Raw genomic sequence first — 591 nt, forward strand, 5'->3', positions numbered from 1 at the left:
TTTTGATGATTAATGGTATATAAAACAGATGAAAATTATTTTTATTTCTATTCACTATTCAATAGACTTCCATTTATGTTGGGAGATAATGTTTTTGTTAATATGTTCTTCTGAATATAATACTAAGTATTATAGCCCCATGAATTTCCAAATTTATTCTAGTTCTTTAGGTGTGGATTCTAAGAACAGATGTTGAATACATGTGAGATTTTGATTCAATCATCTTATTCCCCACAGTGTTAAGAAATGCAATAGCTCATAGAATTTTAAAAATTGGAGATAATTTCAGATGAGAAGGTCAAGGCCCAGAGAGATAAAGCCATGACCAGAATATAGGAAGCTTCTGACCAGACCAGAGCCCAGACTATGGATGCACGGGTCCTGGCCAGTATTTCTTCTACTGCATACGCACTGCTGCTCCACTGACATTGGCTCCTGCAACCATTTTATTTAGCACTTACTAGATGCTATGTAAATTCCTTGATAGTATCTCCAATGTTTGGTCATCAATTAACGTCACGGTTTTACAGATGAGCGACCTGAGGCATAAGAAGATTAATTAATACTTTACCCTAGTAAAGGGTAGAACTG

This window comes from Pteropus alecto, unplaced genomic scaffold, assembly GCF_000325575.1.
Source record: "Pteropus alecto unplaced genomic scaffold, ASM32557v1 scaffold76, whole genome shotgun sequence".
Lineage (NCBI taxonomy): Eukaryota > Metazoa > Chordata > Mammalia > Chiroptera > Pteropodidae > Pteropus > Pteropus alecto.